The sequence below is a fragment of the Lontra canadensis genome, unplaced genomic scaffold (genome assembly GCF_010015895.1).
Source record: "Lontra canadensis isolate GAN:19392208 unplaced genomic scaffold, GSC_riverotter_1.0 scaffold206, whole genome shotgun sequence".
NCBI classification, from domain to species: Eukaryota; Metazoa; Chordata; class Mammalia; order Carnivora; family Mustelidae; genus Lontra; species Lontra canadensis.
In genome coordinates, this window is record NW_022631200.1 from 1,911,781 (window position 1) to 1,932,805 (window position 21,025).

At 48.2% G+C, this 21,025-nt stretch overlaps 1 pseudogene; it reads left to right on the top strand.

Annotated features, from left to right (window-relative positions):
- The first annotated feature begins 1,314 nt into the window (after positions 1-1,314).
- LOC116861873 lies at positions 1,315-19,037 on the top strand (annotated as a pseudogene).
- Positions 19,038-21,025: the final 1,988 nt, after the last annotated feature.

Here is a 21,025-nt window from a genome sequence, read left to right on the forward strand (position 1 = left end):
GGCTCACGCTCACGGCCCCAAGAGTCACCTGCTCTACTGACTTAGCCGGCCAGGCGCCCCCGCTGTTAGTTTTTAGTCCCCAGATGTTCCAAGGAGTGTGGAGCACGTTTTACTGGGTGCCCCGTGTTCATGTGTCCTAAAGCTTACAGCTGTCCTCAAGCATGGTAGCCCGTCAGGGTCCATGGACACCCGAACCTTGTGTCCCTGTGCAGGAGAGCAGAGACGCACACCTGCGTCCTCGCCAGACGTCTGGCTGGGCAGTGAGGTGCAAAGCAGCTGGCGTGCACACCGTCAGACGTGCAGACCTGGAGGGACAGGGCTGAGGGGAGCCAGCCGGGAGGAAGGGCGGGTTTGACCGCGGTCTGGGAAATGGGAGGAGACGGCCAGGCCTGAACCACACGATTCGCTGCTTTTGCAAAAAGAGATTTCAGGGGCTGGTGCATTCGTTCCAAGAGTAGCTTCTGATGGCCTTGATGCAAAAATAGTGGTGTTTTTTTGTTTTTGTTTTTTTTAAGTGACACGGGTCAGGGATCGGGTCTGTTCTCCACAGGGAGCTCCTTTCGGATTACTGCAGAACCCCCGAGAGGACTGAGGTGGAGCAGAAATCTGTCTCTTGAGGATTTGCTAGGCAAGGACTGTGTTTAAGGTTCCAGAGCTCCCCCTTGGTGATTCCTGTGAATCTCGGTCGCTCAAGCAGTCCTCGACACCTGCCACCTTCCGGGTCCAACAGTAAGGAGGGGAGATGGAATTCCTTCCTAGCTGGGGGCTGCGTCCAGAGCTCAGAATCGGAAAAGGCTGGGAACTGAGGCAGTTGGGGTGGTGGTGGTTTGGGTTCCCCCCCCTCGGTTTGGGAAGCGATGGAAGGCGTTCCTTAGAAAACGTTGGGAGGGAAAACTTTCCTCTTCCAGCCAGAGTCCAGTGCTTGGGGGCCTGGAAATTAACTGACAATGGCCAGATTAACAGGAGAAAGACAGGTTTATTTACACATGGATGCGGGACCTCCGGGCAAACTGCAGGAAGGGCCCAAAGAAACATGGGTGTGTATCAACGTAACAAAAGGAAGGTCGTTAGGGATTCGGTGGGAGAGGATGGAGATTCTTTGGGGGGGCTTTTTGATGCTAAGGGAATGGGCAGAGGAGTCCATCTGGGCTGACGAGCCCATCCTGCCAGGCGACTTTGCCGGAAACTCCCCCAGAGGGGGGCTGAGGGCAGCTGTCCCTGTCGTACCACCCACCCCCTGCGGGGGGTTCATCTAAGATTTCTCTCTGCATCTTCTTTAGCTGTGATGTTTGGGGCAAAGATACAGTTATCCCGATGGCCGCTCTGGGCTCCACGTGGGTCCCTGCCTCCGAGCCCGGTGAGACGGGCACCAAGGTGTGCGCGGGCGGACGGCCGGTCTGCTAGCACTTGCACACGCGGGATGAAGAACGGTTCAGGAAGACCGGGGTGTTTCTCAGGGCAGTGTGCTAAGTAAAATAAGTTGGACACAGAAAGACAAATATCATATAGTCTCACTTACATGCGGAATCTTAAAAAAAAAAAACTTAAAAATAGAAACAACCCAAACTCCTTAATATAGACAGCAGATCTGAGGCTGCGGTGGGGGAGGGGCAAAGGGGCTAACGAGTACAAAGTCCGTCATAGGGATGTCATGTACAGCACGGGGACTGTGGTTACACACACTCGACTGGATGTCAAAGTCCTCATCACAAGGAAACATGACAAGGAGGATGGCGATGGATGAGAGTTCTGGGGGGGACCTTCCGAGACTGGGGGACGAGTTGTGAGGCCCACGAGCAGGGCTGCAGCCTCCAACAGGAACCTGGTCTCGGAAACAAGCAGCCCCATGAGAGCAGAGGTCAGCCCTGAAGGAATGCCCGGTGTCTTTCCAGCAGAGTCGCGTCTGTGATCGCCATCTGATGAGTCATTTATGAATATTATCCTACAGTTTGCTTTTATTTTTTTTTAAATTGTGGGTCAGCTGGAATTCGACAAACAATGTTGTTGTTTAGACGGTCGGTCGCTGTCCTCATTTTGCAGATGGGCTCACGGAGATGGCGGCAGGGAGGGTGTGAGGTCCCAGCTGCCATCTCCCGTCAGGGACCAGTGAGCACATCTGGGTGCGCACGGGGTCGAGGCCGCAGGAGACTAGAAAGTAGCCCCCAGAAAGATGCACATCTGCAACGACAGGCCCTCTTGGGGTGAGGACTTGCGTTCGGAAGTGTCATTTATGACTTGCCAAGTACTCCACTGCTCGGGCCGCCCTGGGCTGTGGCTGCCTTCCCCTCAGCCGGGGAGGGTCTCGGACGCATCCCTGGTGTCATTGAGCATTGGTGCAGGTCGGCAGAAAGCTGACTGGAAGTGGGCAGACGGACGGACGGGCGGACGGACCGACTGACGAGCGAGTCAAGGAGCCTCAATGCAGCAGAACCCAGGGAAAAGCCACCAGCCACAAGGACCCTGCTGGGTGGCTTGGTCATGAAGGCTCCATTTGCTGTGTGGGCCGTGTTTGCTACTCTGCACGCCCAGCGCCCGCAGCACAGTCTTTCCTGCATTTCTCTCCCCTGCACCCCATGAGGAAGGCATGGGGTGTCTGAGAACCCAGAGAGGTCAAGCCGTTTGCTCGCTCAAGGTCATGGCGCATGGAGGCTTCCTGCCGCCGTTCTCAGTCAGTGGTCCAGCACCTCAGCCGCGGTCGGGGAAGTGCAGGAAAACCTCCGTCCGGCCCGCTCAGAGCCAAAAGCTGGCAGTGTCCGCCTGGGAGGACTCTCCTCAGGCGGAGAAGGCAGGCAGGGTAGGGAGGGGCTGGCCGAGGCTTCCTCCAAGGCCCGGGCGTCCGGAATTCAGAAGGAACAGGGATGTTTATTATACTACACGGTGATAAAAGCAGCGGCGATAAAGGAATCGCGCTATTAGAAAATGGCCACACTCCTAAGGAATAATAGTCACCAAGAAGTTACTCCAAGTCAGATAAGACGCCAAGCCGGCCACCCAGAGAAGCCGCCCCTGCTCAGCTTCGTTTTGTGCAAGTCCCGGAAGGGGAGCCTGAGGATGGAGACTTCAGTGTGACCGTGAGGGCCGGGAGGTGTGGCGTGAGATAAGGAGGTATCTGGCTTTCAGATCAGTGTCCCCCGAACAGGGATGACGGCCCCCCAGAACAGATGGTCAAACACTTGGCATTCTCTGTCCCCAGCGTTGCCCGCTACAAACAGTCTGTGGAACGGAACTCATTCTGCTGGAAAAGCAGTGAAGAAACACAACAGCTCAGACGCTGGAGACACACACACGCACACACACAGGGACCTGGCGGGCTCCCACGGTGGAGCGCGCAACTCTTGATCTTGGGGTTGTGAGTTCGAGCCCCACGCTGGGTGCAGAGATGACTTAAAAAAATAAAATCTTAGCAGGACTCCTGGGTGGCTCAGTCCCTTAAGTGGCTGCCTTGGGCTCAGGTCATGATCCCAGCGTCTTAAGATGGAGTCTCACATCGGGCTCCTGGCCTGGCCGGGAGTCTGCTTCTCCCTCTGCCTCTGCCTGCCACTGCCTGCCTGTGCTCTTTCTCTCTCTGACCAAACATAAATAAACTCTTTAAAAAAAAGAATAAAATCGGGGTGCCTGGGTGGCTCAGTGGGTAAAGCCTCTGCCTTTGGCTCAGGTCGTGATCTCAGGTCCTGGGATCGAGCCCTGCATCGGGCTCTCTGCTCAGAACAGAGCCTGCTTCCTCCTCTCTCTCTCTGCCTGCCTCTCTGACTGCTTGTGATCTCTCTCTCTTTCAAATACATAAATAAAATCTTAAAATAATAAACTTAAAAAAAAAAACAAACTCGGGGCACCTGGGTGGCTCAGTGGGTTGGGCCTCTGCCTTCAGCTCGGGTCATGATCTCAGAATCCTGAGATTGAGCCCCGAATTGGGCTTTCTGCTCGGTGGGGAGCCTGCTTCCCCCTCTCTCTTTGCCTGCTGCTCTGCCTACTTGTGATCTCTGTCAAATAAAAAAAAAAAAAAATCTTAAAAAAAAATCTTAGAAACAATCTGTCAGTGAGGGACCACATAAAAAGGATGATACGTACACACATATTGGAATGGTATGTACCTGCTACGCAAAAAAAGGAAGGAAGCTCAGATTTGGAAAGTTCTGCAGGACACTGCTGAATTTAAAAAAAATTTTTAAAGACTTTATTTATTTATTTGAGAGAGAGAGAGAGAGAAAACAAGCTGGGGGGAGGGGCAGAGGGAGAAGCAAACTCCCTTATGAGCCAGGAGCTCCATGCGGGGATCCATCCCAGGACCCTGGGACCATGACCTGAGTTGAAGGCAGATGCTTAACCCCCAGTTTTTTTTTTTTAAGGTGTAGGCTAAGGCATATAGTAATGGGAGAAAATCCTGTTCAAGATGGGAGTAGCAGGGGACACCAGGGCCCGCAGGGGAGCATTTATATGGGAAGTGGGATGACTGAGAGCAGAGAAACGAGGGTGGCTGGGAGAGACACCTGTCAATTTTCATCTTCTACAAACCCCTGTGAAAACGTGGAACACATACATTTAATTAAATGCATTCTTTTATTTATCAAAACGTAGACAACAAGAAAAAGGACTGGGGAAATGCTGGATCCTACTTTGTCCCTTTTTGGAGAGTCACAGTTCCAGGGGAGAGCACAGAAGAAAAATGAAGCCTGAGTGATTGTTCGTTTTCCAAATTATTTTCAGGAACACTTTGGGTTTTGTCTTCCTGGGGGGCCACTCTGCCTCCTAAGGGCATGAGCTTGTACCACGAGCTTGGGGACCGGAGGTCACGTGGTCACCCGGGGGGCCAGGACACGGGACTAACATTTGTCCACAGCCGAGCAGTGTTTGAGTGGCTCATTCTATAAAGTGCACAGAACGGGCACCTGGGTGGCTCATTGGGTTAAAGCCTCTGCCTTCGGCCTAGGTCATGGTCTCAGGGTTCCGGAATCGAGTCCCGCAGGGAGCCTGCTTCTCTCTCTCTCTGCCTGCCTCTCTGCCTAATTGTGATCTCTGTCAAATAAATAAATAAGATCTTTAAAAAAAAAGAATCTTTAATTAAAAAAAAAAAAGATTTTATTTATTTATTTGACAGATCACAAGTAGGCAGAGAGGCAGGCAGAGAGAGAGGAGGAAGCAGGCTCCCTGCTGTGCAGAGAGCCCAACGCGGGGCTCGATCCCAAGACCCTGGGATCATGACCTGAGCCGAAGGCAGAGGCTTTAACCCACTGAGCCACCCAGGCGCCCCAATAAATAAAATCTTTTAAAAAATATAAAAAAATAAAATAAAATGCAGAGAGGTAGGGCGTCCGCGGTGGGCCTGCGGGGTAGCGGGTCTTGAACCCAGGACCCAGCTTCGGAAGCGCGCCTGCACCGCGGGGCGAGTCTGGCCCGGCTCGTGTTCTCCCCCCACTGGCCGGAGAAGGAAGTGCTGGCGGCCTCGGCGCCTCCGCTTACCGGATGGCCGGCCTCGGCGCGCCCCCTGGTGGCCGCCATGGGAAAGCGCCCCCGGCTCGCCAAACGCTCCCAGCAATCCGCACGCAGGGCACTTTGGGTTTTACCGATCTTCGCACACTTTCCGCCGGCTGTGGAGCACTGCCCTCTCCCCTACCGCCCTGGCGGGCGTTGTGGGGGACGAGTTCAAATGCGCAGTACCTGTGAGCCACCTCCCCGACGCCCCACACCCCGCCAACCCCTCCCCACCCCCGCGGCCTCCAGCTGGGCAGCTCGGTCACCTGCGGACCAATCAGGGCGCTGCGCTCGCCCTACATCCATGCAGGCCTCCCCGGGATACGCGCCGAGCTGGACCAGAATGTTCCTCTCCAAACGCAAATAATTGCCCTGACATGAAACCAGCCAGAAAGACCTGACTGGTCCCCAGCGTCTGGAAAGCCACATTCTAACCCCGCTGCGGGTTAGGCCTCAGTAACCTGTCCCTGTTCGTTTCCTCAACGTCATTACTTGCTCTCCGTCTCCCTCCTCTCGCGCTCGCTGGCCTTCACTTCTTTTCTGACCGAGGGCCGTCCGCGTAAGATTCGCTCTGCCTGCAACGGTTTCCTAGCCCATCGCCCGGCCAGCCTCTGCGCGCCCCTCAAACCCGAACGCAATGCGATTTCCTTAGAAAAACTGCTCCGGACAAAACCCAAATCCCCATTCTTCTCTTTTGCAAATCAGATCACTGTTCTTTGTTTTGTTTTTTAGTTCTCAGAAGTTTCTATTATAGCTCTGATATTACTATTATTATTGAAGATTTTATTTGACACAGAGAGAGAGAAATCACAAGAAGGCGGGGGGGGGGGGAGCAGGCTCCCTGCTGAGCAGAGAGCCCGATGTCATGCCGGGCTGGTTCCCAGGACCCTGAGATCATGACCTGTGCCCAGCAGATGCTTAACGGACTGAGCCACCCAGGCACCCAAACCCTGCTTATTTTTAGCCCTAGACAGAAAAAGCAATGTCTGTTAGACACCCATGGCTTGTGTCTAAGAACCAGGCTGCCTTGCATAGGAGCTGGGTGGAAACAGAGGTTAGTGGTGACGTGGTACGTAATCTGTCTTCAGGTAGGAGCACCGGGGATGGAGTCTGGGATGGTTACCAGTAGAGGTTCAAGTACACACAGAACATTCTCTGAGCGGGACCATAAATCCCATAGGCCGAAAACAAGAGAAATACAAAAGCATGTTCTCCAACCACAAAGGAATTACTTGCGAGATCAGTAAATCTGCAAAAGCCAGCTATGTGGGAGTGAACACAACACTGAAGACCTTTCGTGTTGGGGGTTCCTAGGCAGTTTGCTCACCGTACCTTCACGGTGCTGTGAGGATGGGTATGGAAGAGACGTCAAGTTCAAGGTCGAGGGATTAAGGTCACTGACTGAGAACAAGAACTACACAGACCCGGGACCCTGTCTCCAGGAAGTCCACCAGCACTCACAACAACCCGGCCCCCTGGACAGCTCGCCTTGGACTGCGAAGGCCCAGCCTTGGGGGTGCTTTCCTTTCAGACGTACAGAAGGCGCTGTCCAGCTTGGAATCATAGCTGGGGGTCCCGGGAAGGACAACTTGAGGTGACCCTACTTAAATAGCTGAACTTAGACTAATTCCCATTTTAAAATTATATGCTAGTATCTTATCTCCTCTCTGGGGGAAAAAAAAGATTTTCAAATGGGAAAATGTCTTTTAGGGGTCTCAGGGTTCAACGAGGCTACATACATTTCAAGGATGCTCTTCACAAAACAGACCTGATGCCTGAGCACAGGGACTTTTTTCTGAGCTTGCTTTCAATCTACAAGGTCCTGGGCATTGGAGGATTATTTCTATGCCAGCCTCTAGTCTGTTCTTTTGTGTACAGAACCCCCTGGACAACCCAGTGCTAGGGGACCCAGCCATCCAAGTGTGCGGTCTAGACGTTTACACTGACAGTGGGGCTCAGGCACCCCAAGGATGACATTCTCATTTTAGGACCCAACCCAGACCTACTGTACCAGAAATTCTGTAGGCGAGAGCAGCAGCTTGTCCTAGCAAGCCTTGCAGATTTTCGTTGTCACGAATTTGAGAACTTCCCGTGCAGGAAATCCTGGAGGATAAACATCTGGAAAACGGGAGTGGGCCATGAATTCACAAGTAATGAGTTACCTGGAATTCCTGGTGGCCAGAACCACGTGACCAAGCAGGCTGTCCTTGACCACGGGACTCAGTGGGACAACACCGTCCTGAATCTTGTACCACGAAGCATCCCTCCGCGGGAGGCGTCCAGGAGTTGAAACTTGCAGTAGTTACTTCCGAGGCCACTGTATGGAGGGGGACAAAGAAAGGTTTCAGACCACCCGATAAATTTGCCGTCCATGTATGGCAGACGGAGGAGGGGGTCCGCAACAATTTGCATGAATGCAGAGCCTGGTGATACTCATCCCACCCACGTGCGCCACGCATCAGACCTTCATTCCCTCTTATGGCCAAGTAACATCCCACCGTTCGGACGGACTGTATCCCTCTCACCCTCGCACCTGCAGAGGAGCCTCTGGGCTGCTTCCAGCTCTGGGCTGTTGTGAATGACGCTGCTATGAACACGGGTGTGCGTGGTGTGTTTTCTTTTGCACGGTTTACCTTTTCGAAAGCAAGGGTGAGGGTAGGATCTCCCCATCCACCCTCCTAAGCCCTGCTTCTCTTTTACTTTGGCAAACTCCTCCTTACCCTTCAGATCTCTGCCTAAAAGTCTCCTGTCTGGGGATTCGTCCCAGACCTTTCCCTCTGACTTGGCTCCTCTCCCCACTGACCTACCACATTATTCTCTCCTAAGCCTGATCCTCCCTTCAAGACTTAGTCCATTATACAAAACCAGGGGGACACATAACAGAACGGCATTAGCTAAGGACTGTAGGCAGGTGAGGGCACTGATCACAGCGCGGCACGTGCAACTTTTCAGAAGGAAATGTGTCGTAAATGTGTTCCTCCAGCTTTGTTGAGATACAACTGAGATGTAACATTGTGTATGCTTAAGGTATAAGGTGATCCCGTCAGATCCCATCAGATGTTCACGACCTCCAGAGGTGGGTCATTGTATCTATCACACCTGTAAGAATAAGGCTGTATCTAGTGTCTTTGTAGATGTACAGACGGACGGTGTCCCAGCCATATTATAGAACACAACTCTGACCTGTGACTTACAGCAGCCAGCCCAGAAAACCAGCCTGCTCTCTACAAGTCAGGCTAGGAACTAGTGTGGGAAGCCAAACAATAACCTGTCAGCAGGTTAGCAGTCGGCCGCAAATGACCAGGAGTTAATAACTGATAGTTTCCTTAACACCTGTCCCTGCTTTCAAGTTAGGCTTACCCAGAGAGAGCCACACTGGATCCCCAGCAGATTACGCAGGGCGTCTGGCTCCTGACTAGCCTGCCTCCAGGCTTCCCGTGCCAACAGCCTGAGGCTTGCTTCCCCCCCCCCCCCCCCGCCCGCCCATCCCCACTACAAAACACTGCCCCTCCTTTGCCTGTCCTAGTTTGGGTGGTCTTTGTTTATTTCTGCAACTCAGAGACTGAAGGTCATCTGCTCAGTTCACACAGTGCTGTGTTGGGAAAGTCAGGATTTTGGGGAATCCAGTCTGAGTCCCAGAAATCCTTGACTCCCCCCCATCCTGAGAGGGTTCCCAAGATGAAGTCCCCAGCACTGCTTTCCCCCTCTTTGGGTCTCTGACCTCTCTATCTCTATCTCTCTTTTCTGGAGCTCAAATGTGTGTTTGTGTGTTTTCAATCCTACCTTTGACTCAAAGAGACGTTTACTTTTATTTCCTGCAATGGGGAGAGGGAGGCCATGGCCAGAGTGTGCTGTGGGCGAGCGGCCAGGACAGGGCTGAGCCTCAGAGCGCCACTGTCGCCTCCTTCTCTTAAACACGGTGCACGCTTCCTATGAAAGGGAACAGGACGGAACACTGTTCAGCCTTAAAATCAAGGACACCCTACCACTCCGGAAAAGCACGGACCTGGAGGTCACTGTGCTAAGTGACATAAGCTGGACGCAGAAGGACCTAGGCCATATCATCCCGCCGTGTCAGGAATCTCACAGGACAGTGAGGCCATCAGACTGGGAAGCAGAGTGCGGGGGTGGGGTGCTGGTGCCAGGGCCTCCCCTGGGAGGCGAAAAGTTCTAGAGCCTGCAGCATGGTGACAACGGTAACCAGCGGCGTACCGTGCACTGAAAACCTCACCACCGGCGCGCCTCTTCTGTCCAGTGTTGTGATCACACACGCGCACGATACACAGCGAGGATGAAATGGGCGGGTAGACACACTTGTGACATAAACTGCTCCCAAACTCATCAAGTCGTACACACCGAACCGCAACCACACCTCAGTCAAGTGGTTAAAACACACATCGAGCCTGCTGAAACTGTTTCAGAAAAGCAACAAAAGTATCGAACACGTTTTGAGACAGCGTGTGCCCTACCTGTGTAAGTCCTGTCCTTCCCACCTCACACACCAGGAAGCCGGAGATCTGACGGATTAAAGACTTGTCAGGCGCTCGCAGGGCTGACACGGTAGGAGTTGAACCCAGAACCCCGTATTTCCCGGGTGGGATCCCGAGGCTGAGCGAGGTACTCAAGGAAATCCCCTCGCTGTTGGTTACAGTTTCCTCCCATCAGTCCCATTAAGTCAACAGGGTGACTTACTAATATTTAAAACAATTTTTGTTTTTGGCCAAGAATTAGGTCAAAAACATCACACTTAGTTTAACTTGTATTTCTCTCTCCGATCAGGATATCCCTCTCTGCTTTAGACGGCAGTATCAAGGTCTACTTGACACACCCCCCAAATTCACTCACCCTGCAACTCAAATTTTTATGAAGTCCACAGAGTTGTGCAAACATGGCCATGAGGCACTCTTAGTTTTTCATCACCTGCAGCTCCTTTACGGTTGGGACGCCTGCTGCCAATCTCAAGCACCCACCCATCTCTTTTCAGATTTGCCTTTCCCGGACATCTCACGGAAATGCAATCATGAGATAGGCTAGTGCCCATTTGCCTGGATAGAGCCGTCCTGTAAGCCAGGAAGCCTGCATCCACCTCAAGCTTGTGGCCATACTGATCCCTCTGCTCTACCCCATGTGGGCTCCTCTAGCTTCCCGCCTGGCTCTGACACCCTCGAGCTCCTCCCAGCCCACCCAGAACCTCCGGGGCCTCTTCTATCTCCGCATTCCATTTTGCTACAATTTCCATTCATTTTTCACATTGAGTGGATTTGTCGAGGGAAGGGTCAGAGATCTGGTTGGGGGAGAGGAGGAGGATAAAGGGTGTGTCTTACTATTTAAAGGGTGCTGAGATAGCCCGTGGGAAAGGTGCCTCGGAGCCGGAGGGGAGGAGCCCAGGGTCCTGGGAGGCTCTCTGGCTAAGGTGGGTCAAGATGCTGGGGCCTTGCCAGGGCATGAGGCTGGGAGGTTGCTGGTGGCTGGGGCTGTGCCAGACCTCCTATGACTAACCTGTCCAGTTGTCCCTTATGTGCCCAGGACCCAATGGCATGCTTGTCTTGGCCTGAACAATCCCCAAGCAGTGTATGTGGGTTAACTTGTTGAACCGAGTCATGAAGAGGAGTTAAGTTTGGATCTGTTCCCTAGGGAGCTTTCTGCCTCTAATTCTAGGAAGATGGGAACTATACCAGGGGCTCTCAACCAGCATTCACCCTGCCTCCTCCCCATCCCCTGCCTCAGGGGACAAGGAAGAGGATGCTTTCCTTGCAACAAGGAATTATTCAGCCCTAAGACACCCCCAGTATGTTTAGGACCCCTTGGTTGCAGGGCTAGAATAGGATGCACAGATTTGTGGGGTGAGGTTAAGGAGGGGAGGTTGGAAAGGGTTGGGGGAAGGCAAGTAGGTTTAGGAAAAGGGCTTGCTTTCCAAGGGGTAGACCAAATATCAGAGGACAAAGAGGTGTCTTATTTTCTGTGAATGATAAACAGGAACTAGAAGCAAATGTCCACATGGAGGGGCAAAGGAGATGCCAACCCCATTTTGTTAGTATAGTAGCATATGACTATATTTCCATTGTTTAAAAAAGAAAACCTCTCCCTCTCCTCCCTCTGCTCTTCCCCTTGTGCTCTCTCTCTGAAATAAAATCTTCAAAAATAGAAAGGATACAGCAAAGTCCAAAATCTTATTTTTTTCCTAAGCCAGTCTAGGTTTTTCCCGAGTCTTTACAGTTATCTGCCTGCTTATATGCTTGAAAAAGTTTATTTTTTAAGATTTATTTATTTTGAGAGAGCATGAGCGAGTGGAGGGGCAAAGGAGGGAGAGATGCCCCCCTCTCCCTAGGGTGCAGACTCCCTGCTGAGCACAGAGCCTGACCCAGGGCTCCATCTCATGATCCTGGGATCACAACCTGAGCCAAAATCAAGAGTTGGACACTTAACCAACTGAGCCAGCCAGGTGCCCCATGAAATCATGTTTATATTTTTAAGCTTTTTGATTACTAAGGCCAAATTTACATACAGTAAAATCACTTTTTAGTGATTTTATGCTTTTATGCTTTATAGTTTTACAAGTTTGTTCATGTGCCCATTATAATAAAGGTACAGGACAGTATCATCACCCCAATTTCCTTGTTGTCCCCCTGTAACAATTCCCTTGGGAACTGCCCATCTCCTTTGCCCCTGGAGTTCAGCCTTTTCCAGAATGTCCCAGCAATAGGATCATACAGTCTTTGGTGTCTGGCTGCTCTCACTCAGCAAAATTGCATTCATCCATGTTGGTTCCTTTTTCTTGCCGAGTTACATTTTATCATGTGGACATACAAAGGTTTCTAAAATCCTCTCTGCTCTTGAGGGAATTTTGGTTGTTTTTAGTTTTTGTCCATTATAAATAAAACTGCTTTAAGCATTTATATAGGGTTTTGCGGGAACATTAAATTCTCACTTGGTAAACTATGTGGGCATGGGATGGATAGGTCATAAATGTGTATGAATAGCTTTTAAAGAAATTGAGAAGATCTTTGCCAGGGTAGTTAGTTGTTCCATTTTTTACTGAGTTATGGGAATTCTTTGTATTCTGTATGTGAGTTCTTCATAGGAAATATGATTTGCAAACACTGCTACTCGGTTTTGGTGGGTTGCCTCTTCATTCTCTTAAGAGTGTGTTTTGAAGAAAAGTCATTAATTTTGATGAAGTCTAATTTAAAAACCCTTTTTTGGGGCACCTGGATGGCTCAGTTGGTCAAGTGTGTGACTCTTGATCTGGGGCTTGTGAGTTCAAGCCCCACTTTGGGCATAGAGATTACTTAAAAAATGAAAATCTTAAAAAAAAAAATCCCTAACATTACATTGGGATTGTGTGACCTGGAACGTTTGAGCACAGAATAAATGAGATTTTGTTTTTAAGTAGGTCTGGCTATCTCCCTACCCCATCTAGCCTTTCTTGTGGCTCAGGGCAGCAACAAACTGACCCTTGTATACAAGACATTGGGTACTTTTGTCTTTGCTTATCTCTTCATCTTTGTCCCCTTAAAATGTAGAGGCTCTTATCTTTTCTCCCAGGAACCATGCACCCATTGCTTTCATAGCCCTCCAAATGCACAGGGCACTGTTCTTATTCTTATTATGTCAACTTATTTAATCCTCATAAGAACCTTGTGAGGTTTAACAATTGTTACCATTTTCCCTGAGGAGACACAGAGAAACTAAAATAAGTTGACCTTCATGTTCTGGTCCATTCCAGAAATGGAACTTCAACTTCGACCGTCAAGGTCTAGGGTCTGGTTTTTTGTTTTTGTTTTTTCTAAATGTGGCAAAACCCACCTAACTTTAAATTGCCATCTTAACCATTTTTAACTGTATAGCTCCTAGTGTTAGGTTCATCACATGGCTGTGCAGATCTCCAGAACTGAGCTAGACCGGTCTCCTAAAACTGACCCTACACCCATTACACACTAACACCTCCCCTCCCCCCAGCCCTTGGCACCCACATTTGTACTTTCTACTTCTAGGACTTTGACAACTTTGGATGCTTCATGAGCAGGTTCACACCATAGTTTCCTTTGGGGACTGGTTTCTCTCGCCTAGCATGTCCTCAGGTTTCATCCATATCTTCTCACGTGACAAGATATAGAATCTTTGAGGAACCTCTGTATTTTTTTCCATAATGGGTTCACTGTTCCACATGCTCACCAACAGTGTGGACGGGCAGGTCTTTATTCTTAATCCCCCCAAATTCTTAGCAATCTACCTTTGAAGAATACTTGCTCATACATACAGAGAGATACACACATTCAAGTTCATGACAGGATCCATGTAAGCAGAATCGTGGAAACAATCTAAGTGTCTATGTGTAAGTTCTGGTAACTTATATCATGGTACATTTCTATGGTGGGGTATATGTGGCTCTTAAAATCTGGCCATAGACCAATGCTTCAGACTTTTTTTTTTTTTTTAAGATTTTATTTATTTATTTGACAGACAGAGATCACAAGTAGGGGGAAAGAGAGAGAGAGAGAGGAGGAAGCAGGCTTTCCGCTGAGCAGAAAGCCCGATGTGGGGCTCGATCCCAGGACCCCGGGATCATGACCTGAGTCGAAGCCAGAGGCTTTAAACCATTGAGCCACCCAGGCGCCCCTCCAGACTTATTTTTAAGAATATTAGTTGCTAAACAAGACATAGAGCATGATAGAATTTGTACTTAAGTTTGCACTATTTAAAAAGCATTTTTAGGGGCGCCCCGCATCGGGCTCTCTGCTCCGCGGGGAGCCTGCTTCCCCCTCTCTCTCTGCCTGCCTCTCTGCCTACTTGTGATCTCTGTCTGTCAAATAAATAAGTAAAATCTTTAAAAAAAAGCATTTTTAGTTTGAGAATTTTAGATTATACAACAGTTGCAAAAATAGTACAAGACTTGCTGTAGACTGCTCCTCCAGCTTCTCCTGATATGATCTTTCATTTTTAAATTTTTTAAAGATTTTATTTTTTTTTTAAGTTTCTTTTTTTCCAAAGATTTTATTTATTTATTTGACAGAGAGAGAGATCACAAGTAGGCAGAGAGGCAGGCAGAGAGAGGGGGGAAGCAGGCTCCCTGCTGAGCAGAGAGCCCGACTCCGGGCTGGATCCCAGGACCCTGAGATCATGACCTGAGCTGAAGGCAGAGGCTTAACCCACTGAGCTACCCAGGCGCCCCTTAAAGATTTTATTTGTAAGTAATCTCTACACCCAAAGTGGGGCTCAAACTTACAACCCTGAGATCAAGAGTCACCTGCTCCATTGACTGAGCCAGGCAGCTGCCCCGTGGTCTTTCAGAATCACAGTACAACTATCAAACCAGGAAGTTAACACTGGATCAGTACTATGAACTGAGCCACAGACTTTCTTTACATTTCACCAGTTTTTCCAACAATGTTGTTCTAATGCCGTGGGATCAAACCCAGGATCTCACTTAGCATTTAGCTGTCCTGTCCCCTTCCTCCTCCTCCAATCTGTGACATTTCTTCAGTCCTTTCTTGTCAGTGTTGACCCTGACATTTTGGAAGGGTCGTGGTCAGTCACCTTGTATAAAGTCCCTCAGTCTGATTTGCCTGATGCTTTCTCCTAACTGCATTCACAGTATCCTTTTTTGGCACGATGACTATGAAAATGGTGTGTGTCCTTCTCAGGGCATTGCGACTGGAAGTACATGATGCTGATAGACTTGTCATTGGTAATCTTTTGGCTAAGGCGGTGACAACTTTTCCTTTTCAATGAAAAACATTTGTTAGGGATATGCTGTGTGACTATGCAAATAATCTGCTTCTCCTCACACATCTGATGGATTTTAGGGTCATTAATGAATCTTGCACACAACAATCAGTCCTGTGGTTGACTTTGTATTTCTTTCATTCTCTTTGTATTTATTCACTGGAATGCTTCCATAAGGGAAGAGCTTTCCTAGAGACAGGAATTCTATTCCTTTTTTTTTTTTTTTTAAGTTTTAAATTTAATCTCTGCACCCAGTGTGGGGCTTGAACTCATGACCTGGACATCAAGAGAGCCAGCCAGGTGCCCTCTTCTATTCCCATTTTAAATTAAGACCTAAAGAGGGGCACCTGGGTGGCTCAGTTGGTTAAGCATCTGCCTTCAGCTCAGGTCAGTCTCGGTATCCTGGGATTGAGAACCAGGTCTGATTCCTGCTCAGAAGGGAGCCTGCTTCTCCCTCTCTCTCTGCCCCTCTCCCCTACCTCATGCTCTCTCTCTCTCAAATACAATTTTATTTTATTTTATTTTATTAAAATATTTTATTTATTTATTTGTCAGAGAGAGAGACACAGAAAGAGAGGGAACAAAAGCAGGGGGAGTGGGAGAGGGAGAAGCAGGCTTCCCGTTGAGCAGGAAGCCTGACACGGGGCTTGATCCCAGGACCCCGGGATCATGACCTGAGCCAAAGGCAGACGCTTAATGGCTGAGCCACCCAGGTGCCCCTGGAATAAATAACATTTTAAAGAAAAAAAGATTCCCTATTAAAAAAAATAAATCAAGACCCAAAGAATAAAAAAAGAAGGCTTCTTTTCCTTTTTTAAAAGATTTTATTATTTATTTATTTGATAGAGAGATCACAAGTAGGCAGAGAGGCATGCAGAGAGAGAGAGGAGGAAGCAGGCTCCCCACTGAGCAGAGAGCCTGATTCGGGGCTCGATCCCAGGACTCTGGGATCATGATCTGAGCTGAAGGCAGAGGCCTAATCCACTGAGCCACCCAGGTGCCCCAGAAGGCTTCCTTTCCATTCAAACTTATGGCCAGAACTTTATCTGAACATTTACATTTTGTTTTTCTATGTAAAAGAAATACTTGCTGTTGATTTGAAAATATTTTTCTTTTCTTTTCCGCCAGGTAATCTAGATGAGCTTCCTTCATTCTTCTGCAGCCTAGAATATCTTAGAAGGAACATGTCATATTTTAGAAACACTTATGTTACAGGTAAGCACTTTGAGTACTTCCAATTTATTTTTAAAGTAAGCCCTATGAGACACACACACACACATACAGAAGCAGAGGGAGACTCACGGGGCAGGGAGCCTGAGACAAGACTCGATCCCAGGACCCTGGGATCATCACTTGAGCCGAAGTTCAAGGCTTAATGGACTGAGCCACCCTGGCACCCTTTATGTTCCAAGAATCAACACCATGAACCTCTGGCTTTGGTTTTAGCTCATTTTCCAGAGGAGAAGAGAATAAGGGCTCCAGATGGGTCAAGAGGGAACCTGTTGGGATGCCTGGGTGGCTCAGTCAGTTAAGCATCTGTCTTTGGCTCGGGTCATGATCCCAGTGTCCTGGGATGGAGTCCTATATCAGGCTCCTTGCTTGGCAGGGAGCCTGCTTCTCCCTCTGCCTCTGCCTGCCTGTGCGTGTGCGTGCTCTCTCTCTCTGACAAATAAAAATAAAATCCTTAAAAAAAAAATAAAAAAGAGGGAACCTGCTGGCATTCATAGACTCTTTCGACATATTTCCAGGGAAGTCGAGGTACTGACTCTCTCTAGGAAACCAACTTTCCAATGCAAACAAAACTGCATTTTAGCATTCAAACTATAATCAGTAGTCTTAACAGGGGTTGGGGGACTTCAAACATGAAGAAAAATAAAAAGTTTCCCTTGAGACTCTATCTAAGCCCCAAGTTTTACCCCTTCCCAGCACCTATCGCTCTGTAGGTGATTGTTTGAGAACTACTTGGTTACACCAGAGGTAACTGTTTGGTATGGACTGAATACAGAATTCATAGACTCTATTAGCATGCATTCCATCTTAATTAAAGACGCAGCATACTAAAGAAGCCTCAGCACATCATGATGTTGATCATACGGACCATATTTTCTGAAGCAACGTATGTAACAAAAACGTCACGCCTGAGCCGAAAGGTGGAGACAACACACATATCAATGGCCTGAATGGATAAACAGAATGTGATATACACATATAACAGAATACTCTCCAGCCTTAAAAAGGTAGGAGACGCTGACACGTGCTAAAAATGGGCGGACCCCCATGTTACGGAAAACACTGCTGAGTGAAGGGAGCTGATACCCAAAGTACAAATATCGTACACGTTCACGTATACAAAGTCTCTAGATGTGTCTGTAGATGGAAAGTAGCATGGTGGTTGCCAGAGGATGGGGGGAATGTGAAGTTACTGTTTTATTAATGGGTATAGAGTTTCAGTTTGGGATGATGAAGTTTTGGGAATGACCGTACAACAGTGGGAATACACATATTGGCACTGAGCTTGTACACTTAAAAAGGGTAGAAATGGTAAATGTTATGTATATTTTAACCACAGTAAACAAACAAACAAAGAAAGAACCTAATGCAATAACAAGCAGAAGCAAACTCCTAAAGACGGCAACCCCTCATTCATCTGGAAACTAAAGAAAATGAGAACTGGAGGACCAAGTGACAGCAAAGTAATTACACTTCGGAGCTTGGGAGGGGCAGCCGCAGCCTCTATGAACGTAAAGACACGGGAGTGATCAGTAAAACGGGAAAGTAGGAAGTGATAAAATTAAGAGCAGAAATTAACTTAAAAGAATACTACAGTGAGTACCTGCTTTTGTGTTGGTTCTTACAGTGCTGGCTTGGGGATGTGGACAGACAGGGGTTTGTGTACGAGGAGCCCGCAACACCCAGTGTGCAGAGATAGCTCTCTCTCACAGGTTGGAGGGATTTTGTGGAGAGAGTTGGAGAGCATGTGGTTGAGGTATTCAAGGGTTCCAACCCTGCAGACAAGTGCACATTAGACCTCAATGAGGAATATACTCAGATTACCTACATGGAGCCATACTTTAACACGTATGGGATGAAGGACAGAATCATGAATTTTGACCAAAATTATGATATTTGCTGTTTCACGTACTTCAGATGGTCATGTCCATGGGGAGCTTCGTGAACAATTCAACCTCCCCTTATGCTAAGACAAGGGTCAGTGTGACTCACAGAGAGATCAGCTAAACCCGACTGAAGCTGGTATTGAAGATACACAGAAGACCTGACAGGTGGCATTTCCAACGCTTTGGGATCCAGCAGACCCCAAATGCTTTAGACAGCATTCTAGGGATCTGTACGTACAACTAGAAATCAGGAGCCTTTGGAAGTTGCCTAGGTATTCCTATCTGAAACAGCCAGTGACCCCAAACTTTTCAGACTTCACAATAAACTACCGATCTGCTCTGAAGATTTTACTGAAAGGCATGTGAGGATGCTTTAAGGAAAAAACAGGGTGGTTCAGTTGGTAGAGCATGCAACTTTTTTTTTTTTTTTTTTTTTTGAGTGTGCAACTCTTGTCCTGGGGATTGAGCTCAAACCCCATTTTAGGTGTAGTGCTTACTTTAAAAAAAAAAAAAAGAAAAGAAAAGAAAAGTAAAGTAAAGTAAAACAATATTAACTGGGCCAGATCAAAAGTGGTATCAAAGGGACCTGGAGAGAAACTGTCATTGCCTTAAAGAGGTTCTCACAGCCTCTGAAACAGAGAGATCCCTTAGTTGTACGAGGTCACCTGCCAGAGGTGGTTTCAGTCCAATAAGCCCGTGGACTCTCTAAATGGATCTCTAAACTAGATGCACTTTGCCTCATTTGAGAAGAGCCCTGTGTTCAACACTAGGTGTGAAAAGAAGTTAAGATCTATTGAAAAGTGAGACTTGCGAACTTAATTCTGGAAATCATAGCGTTGACTACCCACTGAAGACCACAGTGGCCCCCATAGTATCAGGTATAGATCATACAAGTCTGAGACTAACGGCCATGTCGTTTCCAAGGTGCCGGTAAGATGCTGGTGTCCTGTTTAAAGACATTTTAAAGGCTCCCAGGCAATGATTCACTGTGTTTAACATTTCTGATACCATAGTGAAGGTTAAATTTAAGTCTGCATTTTCAAATTTATATTACCATTTATAGATTCATTTTGGAAACTTTTAAAATGTGGTGATGCTTATTTTATTTTATTTTTTAGTGATGCTTATTTTAAAGGTGCTATTAAATGTGAGAATGCTTGCGCTTAAAAAAAAAAAAAAAGACAAAATAAACATCTACAGATACCGAACAAGAGCTTAGAAAAAGGCACCAAAAAACATACCAGAAATAAAAAGATAGAAGTATCTCTTGGCTGCTAAATGCAAAAAATAGAAAAATCTGACAATTCTCTAGAAAAATATTAATGACCCCCCCCCCCAAAAAAAAAGAGAGAGAGAGAGAGAGAAGTATTGATGACCACATTGAGTGACCTTTAATGACCAGGGGGGTCAATGAGAGCTTTTTCTTTAAGGGGGCAGGTATTTTCCCTTTAAAAAACCAGACTATTTACAGAATGTAAATAAAGGGCCAAGGTCAACTTTGGTCCGTGGGCTGCACGCTGTAGGTCCTTCAGGTTCTTAACTAAAGTCCGACCTTGCACCTTTAAGAATAATTGAGGCCGCAGTACAACAGAGGCCCCCCACGGCCCACCTACCCCTTGCCTGATCCTCACAATGGCTAGACAGTATCACTGACTCAAAAAGGAAGAAAAATCTGGCAAAACCTCATGCTCCTGGGGTCACCTGGAGATGAGATTTTAAAAATATTACAGGGGTGTCTGGGTGGCTCAGTTAGTTAAGCGTCTGCCTTTGGCTCAGGTCATGATCTCAGGGTGCAGGGATGGAGGCCCTCATCAGGCTCCCTGATTGGGGGGGGGTCTGCTTCTCCCTCTCCCTCTGTCACCCCCTCCCACCCTCCTCCGAACTCTAATAAATAAAATCTTTTAAAAATAAGGTGAAATATTATGAAAATTATAGGCAGATACATTTAAAAAAAGATTTTATTTATTTATTTGACAGAGAGAGACAGCAAGAGAGGGAACACAAGCAGGGGGAGTGGGAGAGGGAGAAGCAGGCTTCCCGCTGAGCAGGGAGCCTGATGAGGGGCTCGATCCCAGGACCCTGGGATCATGACCCGAGCTAAAGGCAGATGCTTAACGACTGAGCCACCCAGGTGCCCCATGAGAGGTATTTTTGATATATTTCAAAATTAAATCTTAGCAAAAATATTGGATTACATGAGGGTTTTGCAGCCCTGGCAGTACTGACACCAGGCACTGGATGATTTTCTGTTATAGGGGGCGGTCCTCCACATCCTTAGTCCCATTCCTGTATTGGTAACATGTATTTACTGTTCTCTGCTGTACTGGGGGGGCTCTGAGTGGATGGATGGAAGCATGCCAGGGAGTGGCCTTTCAGAGGGGGCGGTGGGGGGATCTGGGGAAACGCAGGATCTTTGGATTTACATCCTTTGTACTCCCACCCAAGGAACCGATGAGGACAGCAGCAGGCCTGAGCAAAGGCTTCCTACTACCCAAGCAGGAATGGCACACAGGCCAGCAGGTAAGGGGCCCAAATCTGTACTGTCTGCCAATTATGGTGATGCAAACACTCCAAAAATAGTGGATCTCAGGCCACTGATGCACTGAGGTTTGTGAAACATGTGACCATTTAACAGTAGCGAGCCAGTATGCATTGATCTGAGCTACCACTCAAAGGTGATGGGATCCCAACGCTGGCTGGGAGGTGATCACTTT